The sequence below is a fragment of the Lissotriton helveticus genome, chromosome 3_2 (assembly GCF_964261635.1).
Source record: "Lissotriton helveticus chromosome 3_2, aLisHel1.1, whole genome shotgun sequence".
Taxonomy (NCBI): domain Eukaryota; kingdom Metazoa; phylum Chordata; class Amphibia; order Caudata; family Salamandridae; genus Lissotriton; species Lissotriton helveticus.
In genome coordinates this window covers 392,192,594-392,217,970 of record NC_136062.1, presented here as the reverse complement: position 1 = coordinate 392,217,970, position 25,377 = coordinate 392,192,594, and positions in this window count along the sequence as shown.

The window sequence follows — 25,377 nt, the reverse complement described above, 5'->3', positions numbered from 1 at the left end:
GTATGACGGGGGGATCAGCCTTCCAGACCGTAGGAAATATTATTGGGCGTCCCAGCTTGCAGCCATCAATCATGGAATATATGGCCGCCCGGATGATCCGGGATATGCTATGGACAGGTGGCTGCTCCCTGGAGGTGACTATAATAGAGTTTTGTATGCCAAGCCTCGTAGATTTCCCCTGACTGGACCCACGGCTCATTCTATCCAGGTATGGCATGCAGTTAATAGGAACATTCAATGGGAAATAAACTCACTCTGGCCACCCCACTGTGGGGTTCGGAGAAACTTGGGAGCCTTTGGCGTACTAAGAGGTTTGATAAGTGGGACACTATTGGGAAAGCACGGATAAAAGACGTCTGGGGTGAGGGCACAGTCCTTTCCTTTGACTCACTAAAACAACTGTATGGTTTGGCTGATACCGAGTATTACAGATATTGCCAGGTCTGGCATGCCTTACTTTCCCAGATACCGAGGAATGCCACGCTCTCGGAAGCTTCTCCTTTGGAGGATAGAATATTGGACGGGCACCTTCCCGAAAAGAGCATCTCCCTTATATACAAGAAATTGATTAACAATATGGCAGATCTGTTGCAGGAAATGGAATAGTGATGGGTTGAAACTTGATGAGGTGGCACTATCATCCCCACGGGAGGTCTCAATTCCGACAAGACTGCGGTTAATACAGCTTAAAATACTCCACAGAACATATGTGGCGGATCCCCGATTGGTCCTGATGGGTAAGTCTGAGAGTGCAGAGTGGAAAAGAGAGTGTGGAGAACCAGGGACATTCCTCCACATACAGTGGGAATGTCAGTACATGCAAACATATTGGAGGCACATACATGACACCCTGCGGGTAGTGTTGGGGGTAAACTTGCAACAAGAGGCCCTAAGGTGTAATCTCAACGTTTGGGAGCCCACAGATCTGAATACCAATGCCACGCAATGGGTAACCCTGGCATACATGATCGCGAAAAGAAATATTGCGCAGTTGTGGGGCCGCTCCAACCGCCCCACCTAAGGAAATGGGAGGAAGATCTAGACTGGAGTATGTATAGGGAAAAGTCGGTCTATGTGGCCAGAAGATGCCCAGCAAATACAGTAGGGTGAGGGGAGCGTGGAACCACTATAGAGGCGACATTTGTGCCCCACTGACTCGACAAGCCGATATAGGCACTCTAGAATCCCCTTGATTTAATTACCTCCTTAATTCTGATTTTTGTTGCAATTTGAATGTAAATTATGTGAAATGATGTGGTCACAGGCCTAAATGTAACTATTGTGATATATGTCGAAAGTGTTTAATAAAATGAATTATAAAAAAAAATCCCCCAGGACCTGGCTACCTAGCAGGCATATTAATAACACAACAAACCGGGGGTCTGAAAACAAGCCAATTTTAGGCTTGAGAAAAGCGAAGGCTCCTTTAGCAAGTGAGCCAGGACTCGAGTTCCTATCAGGCCTAAATGCGGGACGAAACAACAGTATACAGAAACAAAGACACTAGTGATTGTTGGTGAGACTCATAAACAATCAATGGATTCCCATCAAAGTCTAGTAATGATCAATTATCTCATTTAGTCATCCAAGAATTGGGATGGTATGTCTCTTGATCATTGAGACTCATCTCCATACCCACTATGTCGATGTACAATGGGACAAGCCCACAATCACTGTTACTGACCTTGAGGATTGAAATAGTATGGGAATTAGTGCAGTGCAGAACAAAGAAAAAGGTGTTGCTTAAAATAGAGTGAAGAGGCAAAAAAATGAGATTTTTTAATTAGAAATTGTCTCTTCCTCTAGTTAAAACCAAGAACAGTGCAAAAAAAAGCAGTGTCAACAAATAACTGCAAATGGGCCGACATGTTTCAGCCGAAAGGGAAAGAGGTCCCACGGCTTTCTTCAGGGCCTCTGTTGCTACTGCATATAATAATAACAACAAAAAGTGTTAACAACAAAAAATATAAGTGAACGTTTTCAATAAAGGATATATGTGAATGATTCACTCCATATTCCTATTCCTCAGTATCAAATGTTGTGCCTCACATCTAGAAAACAAATATAATGGCTTTCATGTTAATGTATAACTGCGTTACATTCCTACATATATTTATACAGATTAATAAATTCCATTTGACTCACCCAGTTTGACCGGGAGGCTGGACCTCACCTCACCTGGACCAAGCTCAGGAATTAGGAGGCCCCGCTCTGTAAAGGCAAGGAGTGGGATACGCAGAATGAAGGGTGAGACAACAAAGCTCCTCCTGTCCTCACAAACGTATGTAAACCCAAATCATTTCCCACTTTCACAGATAAGCACTGATCAAGTCTACAAACAGTTATGGCTCCCTTAAGGACTAATCGATCGCATTCTAGAGTACCCATCTTGTTTTATAATATGCATCATCAATATATTTAAACAACTGGGCGGAACAGCATCGTATCAGAGTACCAACTAACTCCCTAGTAATAGTAGCTAGGACTCTTATGAAGACCAATGGCCAAAACCTAGCGGGCATGAACAAAATATAAGTGCAGGAGACCAAGCTTCTTTTTCATTTTTTTTTATTTTGGCATGTACCCTCTGCAAATTTGCTGCAAAAAAATATTTTAAAAGACGTTATTGATCCACAGGTGGTGTCCCTGTGGAGATTCCTACCTTGCGCCTGCCCCCTTCTGGTTTTTGTTGAGTTTTTATAGAGACTAAGGCCAAGTCCTCACTCCCAAGATGGCTGCCACCACTTCCTGGTTGAAGCATGAGATCTGTTAGCTCCACGGAATCTCTGCATCTCTAGATATACTAAAATCTTTTTTTTATGTTCCTAAAAAAGTACTGAAAAGATTTACACCAATTTACAAAAGAGATCTTTCTGAACCAAGATCTAGATTTCTACCAAATTTGGTTTAATTCCATTCAGTGCTTCGGGCTGTAGTCGTGTCCATAATCCCTATGGGAAACTACATTGGGAAAATGTGTTTTCCCAAAGCATTTTATTCGGCTCCTGCTTGATGAATCTCCCCAAAACTTACCACAAAGTTTGCAGCAATCGAGCTTTGAAAGGTTTTGTCAAACAACACTAAAGATATTAGCAAAACCAATAGCGTCTTTCCTTTGAAAACTAGGTCCTCACAACAACTACCTACTGGCAACTGCCAATAGGTAATATCAATCAATACTATTGAAAATGCATCATAAAGCCCTCCATGGTATTATGGTATTAAGGTCATGTTGTAATACTAGCAGGGTACAAGCATGCATGGTATTGACTAATTTTATCACATTTGCTTTGAGTAGGTAGCAATTGGGGGCAGACATGTCACTGTAATGGGACCTCAGTAAGTGGATTTGGACCTGTTAATACCATGTCCACGTTATTCAGATTTCAGGGGACAAAAAGTCAGAATAGTCGGATTTAGGAACAGAGATATTAGCTGGAAACGTTTTATTTCACTCCTCCCTAGTACTAGCAAATAATCCACTCGCTCCTATTCAGGGTGTAAGCATATTGTTCACAGTGCTTAGTTAATGCCAGCTTTCAGAGTATTTTATTAGTGTTGTACAATGCTTCAATATACTGTTTCTACTATTGTTTTGATGGGGGTAAAGTGGTTTATGCTTTCCTTTATACATCCATGTACTGTTGAGCACTCTGATATTCTTTATATGTGGGAGATGATGTTCCGTCCTTGTCCCACTTTAACCCCTTGGCCGCGGCGGCAATTCCGCTGCGGCGCTAGGGGGGGCGCCGCCATGCTCGTGACGGAACCACTCCGTCACGAGCCGCGGTGGCGCTGTGCTTGTGACGGAATGGTTCCGTCACGGCCCTGCCCACCTAATAGAACGCTCTGCGCAGGCGCGAAATCATCGCCGCGCAGGCACGGCGGCCGGGCCGTGACGGTACCATTCCGTCACCAGCACAGCACCACCGTGGCTCGTGACGGAATGGTTCCGTCACGAGCATGCAAGGGGTTAAAGCACAATACAATGATGTGAACTAGATTCAAGTGGAGGACTAAGTTGTGATCTGGTTGGTTGAGAAGGTCCCTCTACCAGTGCACTGCAGTTTTCACTGTGATTCTCACCAGCTCGAAGGAGGAGCCGGCAGATGGGTGAGCAGAAATCTGGCCCTGTGTGGCAAATGTTCAGTAGCATGGCACACTTGGGGGAGGGGGGTGGATGCACACACAATGAATCATGATCACCCTTCAGCATTCACAAATTACTCAACGGCCGCATCACGGCTGCTCTGGACCAAACGGCCCCTTTAGGCCATCCAAAGGAGGGCGGTCGTAAACAGAGATCGGTACCCTGGTTCAACGAGGAATTGCGTGGTGCCAAGAGGGAGTGTAAGCGAGCGGAAAGGCAGTGGAGGGAAGCCTATGACAGTCAGGCGAGAGAGAGATATCTCATCAACAGACGAGCATATCACAATCTTATTAGGAGAACGAAAACTGCCCACTATGCCGAAAGAATTTTGGATGCAGAGAACTCAGCGAAAGAACTGTTCTGTGTATACAAATCTCTGGCTGTCCCCAAATCCTCAGCGGGATCAGAGGACTGTTCTGTGGCTGCCTGCAATCGCATTGCCGATTATTTCAGCGACAAAGTGTCCAAAATGTATTCCGCCTTCCCCGCCCAACTTGTGGTAGGAGGAAAGTTTGAAGCGTCAGTTAGAGAGGTGGACGGTCACAATCTGCTGCTTAATTTCTCCACCCCGTCAGCAGAAGACCTGATCAAAATATGTAGATCAGTGAAATCAGGTTCCCCACGGGACCCAGCATCTCCTAAACGGCTGGGGGACAGCCTGACGACACTAGAACCATATATCAGGCATCTGTTGGACATTTCCTTCAGGTCCAGCACCGTGCCTTGGGAATGGAAACAAGCAGTTGTGCTCCCCCTCCGCAAGAAGCCTAATATCAGCTTCGAAAAGCTGGAGAATCTGCGTCCCATCTCCCTCCTTCCCTACTTCTCGAAAGTGGCTGAGAAGGTGGTGAATCTGCAGCTAATGCAGTTTGTGGAAGAGTCAAATCTCCTTCACCCCACCCAGTTTGGATTCAGACCTCGACACTCGACTGAGTCGGCACTCCTCATGGCATCCGAATCCATCAGACAGGGGGCCGACGAGGGCCACACTATGGCCCTGATCCTGCTGGACCTCAGCGCTGCGTTCGACACTGTAGCACATTCCATCTTGCTACAGTGTCTGAACAAAGCAGGGGTGGGTGATGCAGCGCTAAAATGGATCCAGTAGTTCCTATCTGGCCGAGGTTTCCAAGTCAGGCAGGGCGACTGCTATTCCAGGCGAGTGGCATTGGATCAGGGGGTACCACAGGGCTCGTCCCTAAGCCCAACGCTTTTTAATCTATATGTGGCCCCGGTCGCCTCCATAGTGGAGAGTTACGGTCTGCGCATGGTGTCATACGCTGACGACACGCAGCTGGTCATCTCCCTATCGCGTGCACCCGGTCTTGCGGCAGACATCTTCAGAGCATGCATGCAAGATCTTGCTGCCTGGATGTCTGCCAACTGCCTTAAACTCAACGGCAACAAGACTGAGGTGCTGGTGGTAGGGGGAGACCGGGCGGCGTGGACGTCAGCGTGGTGGCCACCTTGCTTGGGACCAGCACCTACTCCCTACCTGGAGGCGAGGAATTTAGGTGTCTGGTTCGATTCCGATCTAACCTTTGGCCCCCAGGTCAACCGGGTGGTCGGCACCTGTTTCGGGATCCTCAAGACCCTCAGGAAGGTTTTGGAGCTCCTTCCCATCAAAGCCTGCCGAACACTAGTGCACGCTTTAGTCACGTCCAAGATGGACTATGGCAACCTGCTCTATTTAGGAACCCTCGAGAAGAATCTGAGCCGCCTACAGGTCTTGCAAAACGCCGCTGCCCGGCTAGTTCTCAGACTACCTAGAAGATCAGCCTCCAAAGCCGCGCTCCAGGCCTTGCACTGGCTTCCGGTCAGGAGCAGGGTAGAATTCAAGGCCCTCTGTGTAGCGCTCTAGTGCTCCGAGGGTCTCTCCTGAGCCCCGGAAGCACTAGCACACATTGTAACACCTTCTGGCCAGGCGTGGCCAGAAGGGGATAAATAAACGGGCTTGAAGTGGCACGGCACTTCCTGCCCAGACCAGTAAGCTGAGTACGTGCATCATTTGTGAGTGTGCGCACAGCACACATGTGTAGTGACCCCAAGGCCTTGGAGTCCATCAGTCTCCACACTGGCGACGAGGGAGTGGAGCCACCCACGCCCACGAGCAGACCAACTGCGGGAGCGCCGGAGCCGCCGAGCCCCGTTTCGGCCAGAGCCCGCCGACCCACCGCCTGTGCCCTTCCCGTGGGTCCCAACACCAACCCCAGAGTGACGACGTCGCCTACCGGTAAGCAGCACATGCCAGAAGCTGCGTGGGGACCGGTACCGGCGACGCGCTGAGGCGAGGAAGCAGGAGGCGCCGGAGAAAGGCCCAGCCGGCCGCGTCTGAAGTGCGCGCATGCGCAGACGCTCGAAGCCGACGCAGGCCTCAGACTTGCACCGCGTGTGTGCGCAACGCCTCACGCTGGAGGGGAATCAATGAGGCTGTGACCTCGCTGTGATTAAGAGCACGCCCAGCGCTCTGTCTATATGCTCAACTACACGAGCGGAAAAAGGGAAAGAATTACAATATAAATCAAGCACTGGACAGCACAAGCAAACAAGCACAGGGCAAACCAATTCGACAAACACAGAACAACACGTGTAAACGCTAAGCTAGCGTGACCAGCGCCTGAAGAGAACACTGCCCACGACACCATGTCTCAAGACCAGGGAGGGGCCACTGGTGGGGCCACCGGAGGGACACCACAGGTGGCAGCACCCCCTGCAGCTCAAGCTCCAACACCCTCCGCACATGCGCAATTACAGGCGCTACCGCCCTTCAGCGAGCTAATCGACCCGGGGACAGCAGCACCCCGATGGGCAGTATGGCTAGGACAACTTAACAATTATTTCACGGCCACCCGAGAAAAAGACAATGAAGTGAAGCGATCTCTACTCCTCCACTTCGGAGGCACAGAACTGTACAAGCTATTTAGACACCTCCCCAACACAGGTGCCGCCAATGATTTTGATGCTGCGGTCAACGCGCTCAACGCCCATTTTGACCCTCAACTAAACCCCCATTACGAGAGATTCAAGTTCCGACAAGCCAAACAACGTGAAGGGGAAACGATGGACGCGTTTCATGCGCGACTAAGAGACCTGATAAGCACGTGCACCGAGGACGACGAAAAGAAGGAAGTCACCGCACAACTTATCCAGGGTTGCCGCAACAAACACTTGCGGACATTGATCCTGAGGCAGCCGCGAATCTCACTCGACGAAATCTTGATCCTTGCACGGTCCCACGAGCTGTCTGACGCCCGCGCCACCGCGATGGAGGCGGCCCTCAATCCACACCACGAAACAGGAACAGTGATCAAGACAGAACGGGTGGATGCAGTGCGTGTGTCGAGCCGAGGAAGCAGAGGTCGAGGGCCGACGCGAACCCGACGTCAGACGCTGTGCGGCTACTGTGGCAGGGAGGAACACACCCAAGATGGCTGCCCAGCACGAGGGAAGACATGCTCCAAATGCGGCATCCCCAACCACTTCGCCAGCGTATGCAGAGGAGGGTCTCGAGGACGGAACGCCTCAGGACGGCGATCGGCCACTGGAGCAGTCAAACAGCTGTCGCTGGATGACTCCACAACGTCACGCTCCACCAGGTCGCACAGGTCGCAACAACCACAATACGATGATTCGTCCACAGACGAAGATGACGAATGCTATTTCGTATCCTTTGTCAGTGAGCTGAAGAAGAGTCGACGGCCGCAACCCAAATGCCAAATACACATCCACGGTTCACCAGCGGTTGGAGTCATCGACACTGGAGCCACGGTAAATGTAATGGGCATCCAACATTACAAAGCACTCAATCCGAAACCCACACTTGTTCCGTCTAAAGCCAGGATCTTCACCTATGGCAGTCAAGACCCCCTCCCACTGCGAGGCAAGATGATTGTGCAAGTCCGAGCAGAAGACCAGGAAGTCACGACCACATTCCATGTGATCGATAAAGAGGCAGACCTATTAGTAGGGAGCAACACGGCAGAAGACCTAGGCCTCATTGCCTTCGCGAACGCAGTGCGAGCAATGCAAGTAGAAGACATCCTGCTCATGTTCCCCAAGTTGTTCACAGGCCTTGGAACCATCAAGCACCCACCTATCAAGCTACACATAGACCCGACGGTGCAACCAATTGCACTCCGACACCGAAGAGTACCATTCCACCTGCGGGCTGCAGTCGAGCAAGAGCTGAACCTGCTAGAATCACAAGGAGTGATCGAAAAGGTGTCCGGACCGACACCATGGGTGTCCCCCATGGTCATAGCTGAGAAGCCGAAACAACCGGGGAAAATCCGAATTTGCATCGACATGAGAATCCCAAACAAAGCCATCCGCCGTGAGCGACACCTCACACCTACAGTCGATGACATCCTGACGGACCTGAACGGCGCCCAGTGGTTTTCTAAACTAGATCTCAATGCAGGTTATCACCAGCTGAGACTGGCTGAAGAAAGCCGATACATCACAACTTTCTCGACACACCTGGGATTGAGGCGCTACAAGAGGTTGAACTTTGGGATCTCATCGGCAGCTGAGATTTTCCAGAATACGATCAAAGAAATCCTCTCGGGGCTCCAAGGGGTGCTGAACGTCAGTGACTGTTAGAAGCGGCTGTCTCTAGTTGGCAGAGGTATACACTTCTGACAAATAGGGACACACCTTTTCTAGTCAGGGCAAGGAGATCACACACTTAGATAACCCCTGCTCACCCCCTTGGTAGCTTGGCAAAGCAGACAGGCTTATCTCAGAGGCAGTGCGTTAAGCATTTATGACCACATACAGTAATAAAGTGAATACACTACAAATGGACACGACACAGTAGTATTATAAAAATAAGTATTTTTATATAAGGCTTAGCACAAGACCAAATAACGACAAAAATATACCACAGTCTTAATAAATACTCTTGGAAGGAAAAATAATAGTTCAAGCACGGTTTCTTCTTAGCACAAAGTCTTTAGTATCAAAAGCAACTCTTCTTCTCTAAATCAAAGTTCTTGGCAACAATGTAACCCACACGGGAGTCACACGACGTCGAGGCAAAGTTAATCCAAAGGTTCGGCGTCGACCGCGAGGAGCGCTACGTCGAGCCCGGAGTCGCACAGACCCCAACAACACAGTACCTTGGAAAAGTGAAGCACTCGATGATCAGCGGCGTCGAGATGTCCGGCGTCGCGTCTTCGGCGTCGATCGGGCCTCGGAGTCGGGGCGATCTGCAGCGGCGTTGACCGAAGTCAGGCGGGAGCAGCGCTCACGGGATGAAGCAGGATACGGCGTCGTCGATGTCGATGTTGCAAGAGTGAGCAGCGCTCACGGCGTCGAGAGGGCTCGAAGTCGATGCGATCAGCGGCGGTGCAGACACGAGGTCACTTGGAGCTGGAGCCGAACTCACTACTCACTGGCGTTGCTGCTGGCGTCGATCGGGCCCGGCGGCCGGCGTCGAGGAAGCGGGACACTGGAGCCGTTACTCACGATGTCAAGCTGGATTCGGCGGCGTCCGTCGGCGTCGAGATTGCTGGATTCTTTCAGAGGTGCTGGATTCACAAATTCCAGCAAATAGCACTTTAAGCAGATGAAGTCCTTTAGCCCTGTGACTTCAACAGGAGACTGGCACTCTTCCAGCCCTTGGAGATTTTCTCAGCAAAGAGTGAGAGTACACACAAAGTTCCTCTCTCCTGGTTCCTTGGCAAAAATAAAGAAGCAATGCAGGATTCCCCCAACAAACAGCACTCTGGCAGAAGGGGTAGGCAGTCCTTAGATCAGCAGGCTTCTTGTCCTTGGTTCAGGTTTCCTTGTCAGAAGTGATCTGATTTCTTGGTTCAGGGGTCCTTCTCTTATACCCCTTTTTGGCTTTGATCCCTTTGTCCATGCAGGGGAATTTCCCCCCATCCTGGGTTTGTTGTGGGTGTTGCCAGGCCAGAGCACCTGGCCTATTCACTGGGCAGGGCAGAGTCCTCAGCCGCTCAGCAGGAGCGGAGCCAGCATTGTTACTGGCAGGGGCAGGGCCATCAGCTGCCCGGCAGGAGGCGGGCCAGGAAAGTCCCAGGCAAGCACAGAGTCATCAGTCGCCTGGCAGGGGGGCGGAGCCAACATTGTACCAGGCAGGGCAGGCTATCAAGAGCTACTCTTCCCCTACTCTCAATGCAAATGCCCCACTCATCCCACACTGACTCATTCAGACTCTCTGGAGCCACCCAGCTCCTGTCACACACACACCAGAACCAGCAGAGACCGGTAGACAGTTAGACAAGAAAATAGCTACTTTCTAAAAGTGCTATTTTCAAACACAGAGTCCAAAAACCATCCACACAAACGGATGCGTTATTAAACCCTGAGTTCAGGGATACCAAACTCGACATTGCACCATGCTCCCCGAGCCCGCTAGGATTATAACATTAATAATCCTGGCAGCCCATTCTAACTGATGGAGAGCAGGCTACCTTACAATAGTGAAAAACGACTATGGATGTAATTCACTATTAGGACATGCCAACCTTGTCAGGCTTGTCCTACCTTATGCTTACAATGCACCCTGCCCGTGGGCCTACCATAGGGGTGACTAACATGAAGTTAAGGGAAGGTTTAGGGACTGGCAAGTAGGTGTACTTGCGCAGTCCTCGTGACAGTCAGACTGCACGTGGTCTGGCAATGGCAGACCTTCAGACATACTTTTACTAGGCCGCTCTTGTGGGTGGCACAACATGTGCTGCAAGCCCACTAGCAGCATTTGTATTTACAAGCCCTGGCACCCCTGGTGCACTCTACTAGGGACTGATAGTAAACCAAATAAGCCAAACATGGAAGTAAATCAATACAGCAATTTCACATAGGGAGCACTTGCACTGTGGCACTGATCAGCAGTGGCACAGTGCCCAAAGCATATGCCAGCAAAAACATCGTAAACAGAGGAGGCAAACAGAAAAAATGGAGGAGAGACTCATGCCAATGATGCCAGGTCTAACAGTGACGATATCTTAATCCATGCCAAAACGAGCGAAGAACACCACAACAGGCTAAAAGCAACGCTACACCGGCTTGCACAGTATGGCGTAACCCTCCACAAGGACAAATGTCAATTTTTCAAGAAGTCCATCGAATTCTTTGGCTACGTGTTCGGGTCTGAAGGAGTTGCTGTCGACCCTCGCAAATCAGTGGCGATCAAGAATGCCCCTGCACCTACCACAGCATCGGAAGTGCGTAGCTTCCTGGGGATGGCACAATACTGTGCAAGGTTTATCCCCAACCTGGCCTCGATTGCAGAGCCGTTAAGGAACCTAACGAAGAAGGAAAACGCATGGCAGTGGACAGAGACTGAAGCCAACGCGTTCGACAAAATCAAAACCGCGCTGCTAGACAGCACCACGATGGCCTACTTTGACACCTCCAAACCTACTGAAATAGTAGTAGACGCCAGCCCGGTTGGTCTAGGAGCGGTGATATCGCAGGAAACTGAACCCGGCACGTGGTCACCACTAGCATTCGCAAGCAAAGCACTATCCCCGGTCGAGTCAAGATACTCGCAGGTTGAGAGAGAAGCCCTGGCGGTGAAGTGGGCATGTGCTCATTTCCACTTATACATCTCTGGACACCCGTTCCGCATGGTTACTGACCACCAGCCGCTGATACCTTTGTTCAAGGGAACCGCTCCTCATCCACCCCCGAGGATAGAACGCTGGGCCATACAAGTGCAGCAGTACCAAATGGAACTAGCCTACCGCCCTGGGGCCAAGAACCCCGCAGACTTTCTATCCAGGCATCCAGGCCCAAAGGAATGCCAACAAACAGATCTTGAGAACCCCACTGAAGAATTTGTGGACATGCTGTCAGCTGCCTCTTGTCCACAAGCCCTCACAGCTGACGCCATCATACCTGAGTATGTGAACGACGCGGTCATCCAGCGAGTAGCCGAGGCCGTACAATCAGGGTCCTGGGAGAACTTCCTAAAGAATGTCAGCAATTGGAGCGAGGACGACCGGACACGCCTGACACAGTTCTGGAGAGTGCGCCATGACCTGAGCCAAGCAAGCAATGGCCTTATCCTCAGAGGCCACCGGGTGATCATCCCCAAAACCCTACAAGAAAGGGCGACTATCCTAGCACACGCAGGACACCAAGGCACCCGCCGGATGAAAGCTAGAATGCGAGAGAAGGTCTGGTTCCCGGACCTGGAGGGAGCTGTTGACACCGTGGTACGCCAATGCCGAGCGTGCCAGATAACTAGTTCAGCAGACACTCCCGCGCCTGTGATCACGGAGGAACACGCTCCGTCACCATGGTCATGGCTCAGCCTGGACTTTGGGAGCTTCCCAGATGGGAGAGTCACTGTCGTGCTAATCGACAACTACACGAAATACCCGATTGTAGATCTTGCCACCTCCACCAGTTTTGCCAACATCCGCCCACTGTTGAGCAAGTCCTTTGCCATGTTTGGTGTTCCGATGGTCATCAAAACAGACAATGGCCCCCCATTCCAAGGGTGCGAGTTCCGAGAGTTCCTACACAGCCTAGGCATCCGACATCACCGGATCACGCCCCAATGGCCTCAGGCAAATGGAGAGGTGGAGCGGTTCATGAGGACAACCAACAAGATCCTGCGAATTGCCACTGCTGAAGGAAAAGACCCAGAGGAAGCCCTCCAACTATTTCTGCGGGAGTACAGAAGCACGCCCCACAGCACCACGCAACAATCACCGTGGGCGTTGATGCTAGCTGGCCCGAGAAGAGATCTACTCCCCATGGCCGACAACTGGTCACCTCCACCTTACTCCCCCGGGCGCACCCAAGAAAGGCGGAGGAGAACAAACGAGAAAGCAAGCAGCAAGAGGCGTGCCCGGTCCCGAAGTATACTACCTGGCGAGACTGTGCTAATCCGAACCCGAAGGCCGGGAGGAAAGTTCAACACCGCCTTTGAGCCGGAGCCATGGGTCGTCAAGGAGATGCGGGGCACCGCTGTCACAGCTCGCCGAGATGGAGAAGAAGTAACTAGGAATGTCTCCTGGTTCAAACAAATACCAGCCACTCAACAACACAACTCCGACCAAATAGAACCAGCGGAAAGAGAGTCCGAGACTGGAGCGGGAAGACCCCATGATGCGAGCACGTCTATGGACACCACAGACCAGGGTGACGCAAACATCTCGACACCCAGCCCGAGAACTGAGCAGGTACCGGTAAGAGGCAGATGGAGGTATGATCTTAGACCCAATCCAAAGCCGAGCCAGAAGCTGGCTGACTTCAGATGCTGAACTTTCACTGACTGTTGTTTTCAAACCCAAGTTTTCAAAAATCCAAGTTGGGGAGGGATGTAGCGCTCTAGTGCTCCGAGGGTCTCTCCTGAGCCCCGGAAGCACTAGCACACATTGTAACACCTTCTGGCCAGGCGTGGCCAGAAGGGGATAAATAAACGGGCTTGAAGTGGCACGGCACTTCCTGCCCAGACCAGTAAGCTGAGTACGTGCATCATTTGTGAGTGTGCGCACAGCACACATGTGTAGTGACCCCAAGGCCTTGGAGTCCATCAGTCTCCACACTCTGCACCTGTCATCGGATCATTAACGGCAGGGCACCCCTCCCACTTCAGGGTCTCCTGACACAATACGAGCCTTCCTGTGCACTTAGATCCTCTGGCTCAGGGCGCTTGACCATTCCTAAGGTGTCCAGAGCAAGGATGGGTGGCAGATCCTTCAGGTACCTTGCCGCATCCAGCTGGAACAAACTTCCGGTAGCGCTGCGTTTGGAACCAGCAGAGTCTATCTTCAGAGCCAAGCTGAAAACATTTCTTTATGCCAGATAGCTGGCCTTCCCCTCAGCACACTCTCTGGCCAGGCTCGCATCTCAGCGCGGGGACACGCCGTTGTGCGTCACCATGCGCTCTACAAGATACCCTATTATTATTATTATTAGCACTGAGGCATGGGCTATGGTCCTACCATCTGTGCACCTACTGGCATCTGTGCCTGAAACAGGAAGTGAAACATACCACCCTTGTCTTACATTTACACCAAAATGTCTGTGCGAGTAAATTCTCTAACCTAAGTATGTTAATTAGAAAATTGGTTTTGCACTCGTAAATAAAGCTTATAGTGTCTCACGCACAAGCAGGTTCTACAGTCAGTCGCTACCATCGTTTTAAAATACTTTAAAGTTTAAAATTTACTGTAAAGTAAATCACAAATATGTGTTACCTGTGACGGCTTGCAGTATTCCCTGAGGCAGTTTATTTTTATTTTTTCCTTACTGCGAACTTTGCGAAGTGAAAATTGCACAGCCTCTCTGAGGTGTACACAGCAAAATAAACAACGCGCGTCCTTTATATAATTCCTTTTTAATGAGATAGAGAGTGCAGGCCTTCCCAAATTTGATTCATTTCTTTAATACTGCGAGGTGAACCGCCGACGCGGTGCGCATTTCCGGTCCCGGGGGTGTTCCTCATCTGCAGCTCCACCGCTGAGGCTGCGCAGCCGGTTAACCTTCGGCACAGGTAAGGCGGCGGCTCAATTATACCCCGCAGCTGCACTGTGCAGATCTCACGGCACGCGGCGGGGCGCGCGGGGTCACCGCCTGCATATTACGGAATTACATCACTTTAATGTGGCAGCCAAGCTGCGCCGGGCTCTGGTGAAAGAGTCGACCCTTGGCTGCGGGCCGCCGGCCTGTACGCTTGTTCTATATTTATTTTTAATTTCTCTTTTGCTGTGCCTCCCCGGTGATCCGCGATAGCGACGAGCTTTAAGTATCAGCAATGGTTGCGGTGTACTCTTTACAGCACGGCAACATATGAGCACCAGTGCGTCTGGCTAAGGTTTTGGGTCCTGACTAAGGCTAATGTTAGCCTGCTGCAGTAAAAAAAAAAAAAAAGCTTTTGTTTTGTGTATACAAGAAACTAATAAGATAAAAATGAAAGTCTAATAATTAAATGTACTATAGTAGTGTCAAATAGTTCTCTTACAGTGGAATTCTGATTCTAGCACTTTATATAGAGTTGAAAGATACACCAAACAGTCAATAGCATGATGTGAGAAAGTAATACATACTCAGGGAGAAGCCATAGCCCACTCAATGAATACTTTAAAGTGTGGGTAACAATAGGTCAATCAATCAATCAATCAGAACATTTGTATAGCGCACTACTCACCCAGAGGGTCTCAAGGCGCTGGGGGGGAGGGGGGGTCCGCTACTGCTCGAACAGCCATGTCTTGAGCTGCTTCCTGAAGGCGAGGTGGTCCTGGGTCAGGCGGAGGTGGGTCGGGAGGGAGTTCCAAGTCTTGGCGGCCAGGTAGGAGAAGGCCCTTCCTCCTGTGGTGGCTCTTCGGATGCGGGGGACGGCGGCGAGGGCGTGGCTGGTCGATCGAAGCTGGCGCGTGGGAGCGTAGAAGTTGAGGCGGGTGTTGAGGTATCCTGGTCCTTGGTTGTGTAGGGCTTTGTGTGCGTGGGTGAGGAGCCGGAAGGTGATTCTCTTGTTGACCGGGAGCCAGTGCAGGTCTCTCAGGTGTCCGGAGATGTGGCTGCGGCGGGGGATGTCCAGGATGAGTCGTGCTGAGGTGTTCTGGATCCGCTGGAGTCTCTTCTGGAGTTTGGCGGTGGTGCCGGCGTAGAGGGAGTTGCCATAGTCCAGCCGGCTGGTGACGAGGGCCTGGGTGACCGTCTTCCTGGTTTCGGTGGGGATCCATCGGAAGATCTTGCGTAGCATTCGCAGGATGTTGAAGCACGACGAGGAGACGGCGTTGACTTGTCTGATCATGGAGAGGGAGGAGTCCAGGATGAAGCCCAGGTTGCGTGCGTGGTCAGTTGGTTTGGGTGCGCTGCCCAGGGTGGGGGGCCACCAGGAGTCATCCCAGGCGGAGGGTGAGGATCCCAGGATGAGGACTTCCGTCTTGTCCGAGTTCAGTTTCAGGCGGCTGTTCAACATCCATTTGGCTACGTCTGTCATCCCTTCGTGCAGGTTGGCTCTGGCGGTGGCGGGGTCGTTGGTGAGGGAGAGGATCAGCTGGGTGTCGTCTGCGTAGGAGATGATGTTCAGGTTGTGCTGGCGTGCGATGGCTGCGAGGGGGCTCATGTAGACGTTGAAGAGAGTTGGGCTGAGCGAGGAGCCTTGAGGGACGCCGCAGATGACTTCGGTGGCTTCCGATCTGAACGGGGGGAGGCGGACTCTCTGTGTCCTTCCGGCGAGGAAGGAGGTGATCCACTCCAGTGCCTTCTCCTGGATTCCGACGTTGCTGAGGCGCTGTACTAGGGTGCGGTGGCAGACAGTGTCGAAGGCCGCGGAGAGGTCCAGGAGGATGAGGGCCGCTGTTTCTCCGTTGTCGAGCAGGGCTCGGATGTCATCTGTAGCTGCGATCAGGGCGGTCTCGGTGCTGTGGTTGGCCCGGAAGCCAGACTGCGAGAGGTCGAGGGAGCCGTTCGTCTCGAGGAAGGCGGCCAGTTGCTTGTTGGCGGTCTTCTCGATGACTTTGGCTGGAAACGGGAGCAGCGAGATGGGGCGGTAGTTCTTGAGGTCGGTAGGGTCTGCTGATGGTTTCTTGAGTAGAGCGCTGAGTTCGGCGTGCTTCCAGTTCTCCGGGAAGGTGGCGCTGTCGAAGGAGGTGTTGATGATGTCCCGCAGGTGGGGTGCGATGACAGCGTCGGCCTTGTTGAAGACGTGGTGAGGGCAGGGGTCTGTTGGAGATCTGGAGTGGATGGAGTTCATCGTGCGGATGGTGTCTTCGGTGCTGATCGGGGTCCAGGTGCGGAGGGTGGCGGTGGGGGGCGGTGGTTCGGTCGTGGCGTGCGTTGGTTGAGTGCTGAAGCTGTTGTGTATGTCCGCGATCTTGTTGTGGAAGTAGGAGGCGAGGGAGTTGCAGAGGTCTTGCGAAGGGGTGTTGTCGTTGTTTCCGGCGTTGGGGTTGGAGAGCTCTTTCACGATGTTGAAGAGTTCCTTGTGCGTTGTTGTCCAGTCGTTCCTTGAATGCGGTTTTCTTGGTGGCGCGGATCAGCTGGTGGTGTTTTCGGGTGGCGAGCTTGAGGGCAGTCATGTTGTCCGGTGTTGGGTCTCTGCGCCAGGTTTTCTCGAGTGCTCTGCAGTTCTTCTTGGAGTCAGGTTTGCTGTCAAGCCAAACCTAAGGTGGAAGGTTAGAAGGAGAGAATGATAATATTTAGTCAACCAATCATAAACGGATGGTAAGTTTGATTGGGTGTGGTGAGTGAAAGAATAGAACAAAGCAGAGCTCTTAGATTTTTTTGTTGCAATGTCTCTTTCATTTGTTACCTGCCCCATCCCCATAGACATTCAGGGTGATAAAATGCCAAAATCATTAGGTGTGCGGGTGCTATGGTTACATCATTGTCCTAACTGCTGCTGAGAAAAGATGACAAAGAAAACTGTAAAGACTTTGTGGAACTACAAGCCTACATACCTCGGCATGTGGTGATCTTGTCTATAAGCGTGTTTCCGCTGCCATTATCTGTGAGGCATCAGGCTCTCAATTGTCATTTCCACACCCCTGCAATCCACCAAGGCCATCTAGGCAGCGCAGGTCCACTGGCGAAGTATCCCACAGGCCCCACAGTCCTATCTGTACCATCTGGACTCCACCCAGATCAGTTACGGACATGAAAAATGTATATACGTCAGAAAAAGAGGAGTGAGAATGGGTGGAGAAGGTGTATTGTCTGTGTGTAAATAGCAACTCAAAATACATACAAAACTATAGGTCACAATGGACAACTATAGGACATAGGGAAAGGTATATTCAAGGAAAACAGTACAAGATTAATAAATCTAATTCATTTAATAACAATCGTATTAAAAAGTAGACATCGACTGTCATACTGTCATATACACACATTTAATAATTAAAAACAAATTAGACAATTTTGCTATACTTAAATACATCTAAGTTGACAAAAAATCAAAAATAATAATAATAAGTGGCAATGATTATGGTTCAAAAGGTGTATTGTCTGTCATCTGTGTTGCACTTCCATTCATCGCTCGGCCCCAAACAGTCCACCAATGCTACAAGATCCGGTGACCTAGGTGGAGATCCATAACTGCATTAAAGTTGCTACGTAGTATAGTCTGGCCTAAAGGGGCTGGTGCCAGGACCCCAGTCAGGGACTTCTAGGTGTCTTCCATCACCTTGCCCTATCTCACCCTTTGGATGCCAACCCTGTTATCCTATCTCACCCTTTGGTTGCCACCCCTGTTATCCTATCTCACCCTTTGGATGCCACCATCTACTACCCTATGCTTCCTGGCAGTTTTGTCCTAAAGTCAAGTCAGAGAGAATCTCATATAGCGCGCATATCACCGGTAGGTATCATGGCGCTTGCGGAGATTCCAACGACTGGATGACGTATCCAATTTGCGTTATTTCAGTTCATACAGCCATGTTTTCAATTCTTTACAGAAACGCTGGTTGTACGCAATAGAAAGAAGATGAAACAGCAGCTTGTTCCAGAGATGGGGTGCAAGAAAAGAAAAGGATTGACCCCCATTGCATATGGTGCGAACGCGCAATGGGGTAAGAATAGATTATGAGCTGGATCTTAGTGTTCTTTCTGGCTGATATCTTTAACATTTTTTTGCTAAATAGTCAGAACCGGTGCCATAGATGCTTTTAGGCACATTATTTTAAAGTGACCTCTTTTCCTAACTGAAAGCCAGTAGGGAGACCTCAGACTTGGAACTGAAGGAGATCTTGGAGGTAAATCTAGGATCAGTCTGGCCGCAGTATTCTGCAGAATTTACAGTTTAGAAAAGAGGTCCTCATTTTGGGAGGCTAGTAAGGCATGCCCATAATTTATGCGGCTTACAATTAAGTCCTGGACCAGAGGCTTCCTGGCTTCGATAGGTAACTATTTAAAGATTTTGCGTAACTTCTGCAAAATCCCATAACAAGTACCCGGCATGGGATAGACATGATTTTTCATGGATAACTTGTTTTAATGATTATTCCAAGGTTGCATACTGCTTGTTTAGGAGTCAGGCATGGGCCCAATGTCTGAGGCCACCAGCTGCTAGACCAATACTCTTCGGCCCTACCAAACAGAATGATGTTGGGTTTGCTGCCGTTTATCTGTAATATGTTATTGCCCATCCAGTTGTTGATGTGGGTCAGACAGTTTTTAAACCGGATTATTGTGTCTGAAGGGTCAGGACCAAAAGTGATCAGCAGCTGGGTGTCATCAGCATATGTCACGACCTCAAACCCGTAAGACCTGATTATCCTGGCTAGAGGTGAAATTAAAAAGCAATGGGCTCAGGATTGACCCCTGGGGAACTCCAATGCTTACTGGTCTGCTGCATGAGGCCAGGGTATCTATATGTACAGTAGTGGAACGATCCTTTAGAACGTTTTTAACCAGTCCAGAGCTTCCCTCGGACCTCCATCTCCCAGAGCCGTTGTTCTAGAATGTCATGGGAGATGGTGTCGAAGACGACAGACAGGTCCAAAAGAACCGGCATAGCTGATTCTCTTTTATCCAAAGCCAGCCTGATGTTATCAACCATCTCTACTATGGCCGTTACAGTGCTATGCGCCGACCGGAATCCTGATTGCGATGAGTAATGAAGTCCATGACTTTACAGATGGACAGTAAGTTGTTTATTTACCAAGGATTCGAGCGCCTTCCCAAAATAAGGCAGTAGCAAGATGGGACGGTAACTGCCTGGTTCTCTGGGATCTAAGGGTGGCTTTTTCAGAATAGGTCTGACAAGCTGTTTTCCATCTTTTGGGCACCATTGCTTGGTCTAGTGACATATTAAACATCTCTGTTAACTTTGCTATCAACAGAGGTGCTAGTTGCATAAAGAAGCGGGGAGGTAGTGGATCGGCTGGGAGCCTGATTTGTCTTAACAATAGCTTCTGATACCTATTCCGAGATCACAGTTTTAAATTCAACAAGCAAAGGCAACAACGGTTGGCTATTTTCAGCTGAGTGCGAGTAAATATTGTTTACATTGTCTTGGGAGAAAGATCTATAAATAGCTTTGACCTTTGTGTAAAAAAAAAAGCATACTCTATCGACCCATTCTTGTGTGGGGGGGGAAGCATGCGCTGGTTGGGCTGAGGAGTAGTGAACTCCTTCAGAATTTTATATACCTCTTTACTGGAGTTAGCGGCATTATTGATCCTCGCTGTTAAATAGGACTTTTTGGCCTGTTTAATATTGTTTAAATAGGTACGGTGGATTAATTTATATCTGATTTGATACTGATTAAATCAGATATAAATTAATCCACCGTACCTATTTAAACAATATTAAACAGGCCAAAAAGTTTTAGTTTTCCTCCAGTGCCGTTCGGCAGTTCTGCAGGAGAATTTCTCTGTTTTTAGTGCTGAAATAAAACTTGGAGATGCTTTGCCTTTAACCTTGACTCTTGACATGGGTGCTACTGTGTTCAGGGCATGTATAATGACCTCTTCAAAGGCCGCAGTTGCTTGAGCTACATTATCTGAGTGTAGTATGGTTTCAACATTAAAATAGGTGGAGAACGATTTAGGGGTGACTTTACCCCAGGGTCTGATTAAGGCGCAGTCATTATCCTGACAGAGTTTAGAGCATCCATACAAATGCCAAATTTTAGCAGATGTCCGACCAGAGTAGAGGTTGAGGTTGTTCAACTGTGAGTTTAGTTGCCTTGGTGGACAGTATATCCAAGGTATGACCAGCCTGATGGGTAGGACCTGCTACCAACTGCACCAGCCCTAATGTCTGTACTGAGGTTACCAATTGGTCATTATCAGGGTCCTGTGCTAAGTCCGCATGATAATTGACATCTCCTATGAGAATCAAATTATTTGCGGCTAGGTCATAAGGTGAAATAAATTCCAAGAGAATATTTACAAAATTGTTTTTTTGGCTTGGGGGTCTGTAAACTAGAGCCCCTGTCCATGCTTCAGATGATTGGGTCGTGATTTTAAAAATTAGTATTTCCGCTTGGAGCCAGCCTACTCCATCTTCCATAACACTGGCCATCTACATTGGTTGGTTGTTCCCAAACATATTTCCCTACAACAACATAGAGGAAGTTGGGTCACACCTTTTCAAAAGTTATCAGCTGATGACGGATACTCCAACTCTGCCCGTAAACAGGCTTCTAAAAGTTTGCAGACTGCACTGAAGTGCTCCAGCACTTATCGTATGGATTAAAAACATACCAAGCCCTGTTTGTTCTGTGAAAGAAAAATCACAGGGCATTATTTAGGGTTTGGTGGATGGGTTACTTAATCCATCACAAATGTGGTGGATGTCCTGTCTGCCGCAATACAGCCTATGTCACTTGTAATACGCATTAATCATGCTTGATGCACACTATTCCATCCGCCACACTCTAACGAAGGGCCATATTATCATCTTTTTGTTGTCATGTACAACCTCCACATCACCTACACCCATTTGCATGGCTTTTCCAAGGTTTAAATCAATCCCAACTCTTTCAAGCAATTGCCTGTCCAATGAGGATACATACAGGTGTTTGTAGCAGGTGACTCCATTGAAGGTAATTGAGATGAGCAATTTTGGGGGGCTGAAGAAAGTTAGAGTAAGTAAACCCACTGAAAATAATGGGTAGGAATTTTCATTTTGGGAGGGTGCAAATTATTCCAAGGCTGGTGACACCTTTCAGATGCATATGAACCAGTTTCACATAAATTTGGGTTGTACCTGTTTCAATAGGAGCAGTCCAGCCCAATCTTCCTTGGTTCCGTCTTAACGGGCTACAAATAACAGTAGACTTGGCCTGGTTGCACACGCTGCTAGGATTTCTTATTGTTGATCTTTGTGGCAGAGTGAATGTAAAATGATGGATTGGAATGTGTCCCGAGTGATCGCTATTAGTCTAGATTAATCAAAGAATTCCCTCCACCTCTTTGTTGTTTGTTTGTTTTAGGGACACATGCATGCCACTTCAGAAGTTATATTTGTGTCGCCTCCTTTACATTAGCACCTAGGGGGTATATTATCAAGGGGTTTATCTCCGCTTTTTTGGCTTTAAAAGCCAAGAAAGCGGAGATAAAATTATCTCCCTATTACCAAGCTGTCGCTAACACCAGTTAGTGACAGCTAATAGGAGATAGCGACCATCTTGGGCCCCGCTTTGCATGTCAGTGATATTTATCACTAATGACATGCAAAGTGGGCGTGCCAAGATGTTAGCGACTGGAAACAGTCGCTAACATCGCTATCTCCTATTACCAACTTTTGGAGATATTCGCGCTAAGCGCGAATATCTCCAAAAGCTAACACCTGCCCTGAGCAGTTCTTCACCATGTTATCCAATGGGAGGTGGATAACATGGCTAAGAGCATTAGCTCGGTAATGCATGAATATCGCTGACTTTTCAGCGATATTCATGCATTGCGGCCGTTTTTTATCGCATTTGCGATAAACCTTGCTAATAGCAAGGTTTATCTGCGATAAAAATCGCCGATGTGCGGCGATAATTTTTGTCTCTAAACAAGTTAGAGACAAAAATGATCGCTAGTTGTTGGTAATATGCCCCTAGTTATTATACACTGTTGGGTTAATATATTGCATGAATTTAAATCAGTAATGACATTTTTGCCTGTGAGCTTGAAAAGTAGTAATCCACGATTTGCATTTAACTCAGTAGCATTAAGCAGAAGGAAGTGCCCCGCCACGAGGTCATTACTGCAAATATGAACCATATCATTTGAAGCCGCAACCCAAAATTCAATTTGTTATAAATGTTTAAAGAGCTCCGAGTAAAGTTGCCGTGGAAACGCAGCTTTTCTGGCAGATAATGCCCCCTTTTAGCTTCTGGTCAAAGAGAGGGCATGATTATCTTCCCATCATTCTAGGTTCTACCCCTTATGTTTACAGTAATTCAGAAAATGACGAGCAGAGTGGAAATATAGAAACTTTGGGTTAAAAACCTATAATATTTTTAGAACTATTAATGGCTTATTTGGAGAAAAAAAATCTCATTAATAGTCGAGAAGCATCTGTATAAATGTCTGTAGGGTGATATAAGGCACCTTGCATGAATACGCCTCATCGGAGGCCGCGCAGCTGTGCCCATGTCTGATATGGTTTGCGTGACCCTGTCAACACAGCCATGAGCCTGTAATAGCAATTATTCCAATTACAGCATCTCATTCAACCTTGCATGTGTAGTGGCTTACCATGGGGCTTTGCTGAGCGGATTAGACCTGTGCTGTGATTTTGTAATGTGTTACCTATGAAATGAAATTAAATGAAATTTGTACTTGTAAAGAGCACTCATACCCCAACTGGGGTGACCTGGCGCTGTACGCATACCGCTGTGGAACCCTTCCAGGCTTTTCCCTGTGAAATGTCCACTCCTGGGCACCCCCAAGGTGAAGCCAGGCATCCGAGCACTGTTGGGGCCGGTGTGGAGGTTAAGCAAGCTATTGCCCAGAGTCACAGTGTGGGACCCATGATTAGAATAGGCACCGAGGCGAGAATTATCAGGTCCGAGGCAATTGAGCCCAAGACCCGCCGAGGCGGGAACTGAACCCTGGTCACGGGCCAGACCTCTGCATCAGGGTCTGCCGCTCTAACCACTGAACCACACTTCTCCACTGTTACCTATGAGTACCTTCTATTGCAGGAGCAGCTACTCCAGTTGAAGGCCGCACAATTCCTATTGTTACTCTAGATTAGCTTCTCACTAATAATATCTCAATTTTCTGATGTTGACATATTTAAACTGTTTCTTTAACCTTTCATCAGTCCCCATTGACCAAGTCATCACAAAATAAGGCGGCCACATCTCCCAACAAGCACCAACAAGTCTCTTTTCCTTGTTTTTGATTTCCACAGACATAATGCTCTTCTCTCCCTCTTCACCTCCTGTTTCATTTTCTGTCAGCAGCGACAGGTAAGACTATGCTTTGGAAGATACGAAATGTTTAAATTCTTTTATACTTACCACTTTGCTGGGCGAGCTGAAGTAAATCTTGCAAGTCCTGTAGCCATGCTCCTCATTCATGTGCGAGACTGGGGCAAGCAGCGAGACACAGCGGCACATAACTGTGCCAATCCAGGACCACAAAGTAGGTTTCCGGGTCCTAGTGTAGTGCGCATTAGTGCGCGTCATGCTAGAAATGCTGACGGTCATTTCTTCAGCCCCAAGTCTTATGCTTTATGATTTGGGGCACAATTACAAATATTGCATGCAAGACGGTGCAGCATTTGCTGCGCTGCGGTGGGTGAAAGGGAGAGAGCAGAAATGTTCCATATTTACAACAATATGGAGCGTTTCTGCCCTCTTCTTGCACTGGTGCACTGTGTGCTACCTAGAACCAGCACGTGCATTTTTGCACCATAGTGCAAGGGTGTCTGTGTTATGGGCAGGATTGTTTTGGGGCAGCAAAGGCCAGCTACCTGTCCAAAGACACCCATTAGAGGTCTATTCCTCCCTTTACGAGTGTTTCCTTGTATTCCTATGTGTTTACTAAACCACGCATCAGTGGCTTTGCAAGGGTTAGTAAATGCCATAGAATAATTGTGCATCTGAGCTAACCTACAAAAGTTATGCAACTTGTAATACATTGGGTTGCTGGTTGACTGGGCTGTACGCCCTAGTCAAGTAGCAAACACAATCCTTGTCAGGATAAGACACAGGCAAACCCCAAATTAACCAGTGGTCACCCCCTTAGTAGATCGTTATAGTCAAGCTTAATTTGAAGGCAACGTGTAAAGTATTTGTGAAGCACTTCTAGCAGTAATAAAAATACACCACAAAAGGAGCCCACTACAGATTTTTAAAAGTGTCTAATAAATAAGACAAGACCAGAATGACAAAAATCTAATTAGTACAACCAAAGTTATTCAATTTATAACTTTTGCGTCAAAAACCAGGAAAGCTCTATTGGGGGTATTTGGTCGCACCGAGACAAACTCACAAGTTCAGGTCAACCGCGATGGAGTGTGGGCCGGAAATATAGACCCAGTTAGGCCTGCTGAACAGAGTACCTTAAATCGTGGTAGCGGAGCGTAGCATGGATACGCGTCGTAGAAGCACTGTGTAGCCAAGGTGATGCGTCGGTTCTGAGATTCAGCAAGGTTGCGGTGTGAAGTCCTGTTGCGTTGATGATCCTGTCGATGCGAATTCTGGTGCACCGCTGAGGAGATGCACCGATTCCGACGAGCTGTGGAGCAAAGTTTTGGCGTCATCGTTCAGGCTACAGTCAACAAGAGATAAGAGGAGCTGCACCGAGGAAAGTACTACCTGCAGCTCAGTGCATCAGCACAGAGAGAAA